This window comes from Mirounga leonina, unplaced genomic scaffold, assembly GCF_011800145.1.
Source record: "Mirounga leonina isolate KUSES-001 unplaced genomic scaffold, KU_Mleo_1.0 Mir_82, whole genome shotgun sequence".
Lineage (NCBI taxonomy): Eukaryota > Metazoa > Chordata > Mammalia > Carnivora > Phocidae > Mirounga > Mirounga leonina.
In genome coordinates this window covers 5,265,359-5,265,604 of record NW_023270825.1, presented here as the reverse complement: position 1 = coordinate 5,265,604, position 246 = coordinate 5,265,359, and positions in this window count along the sequence as shown.

Below are 246 nucleotides of genomic sequence, written 5' to 3'. Positions count from 1 at the left end.
CGCTATTGTATTAAGAAAGGCTCCCGATCCAGAAGGGAGGGGCCGCTGGAACAGCGGGAACAGAGCTGGCGCCGAGCGCCAAGTTCCGCGCCGCGCCCCTCCTCCTTCTGCGCCGCCGGGGCGTCCCCCGGCCAGGGGTGGCCTCCCCGCAGGGCAGGTCCCCCACCTCGAGGCCCCTTCCCCGCCGCCGCCGCGGGCGCCCCGGGAGGGGGCGGGCCGGCGGGGGCGGGCGCTCGGGGCGCGGCC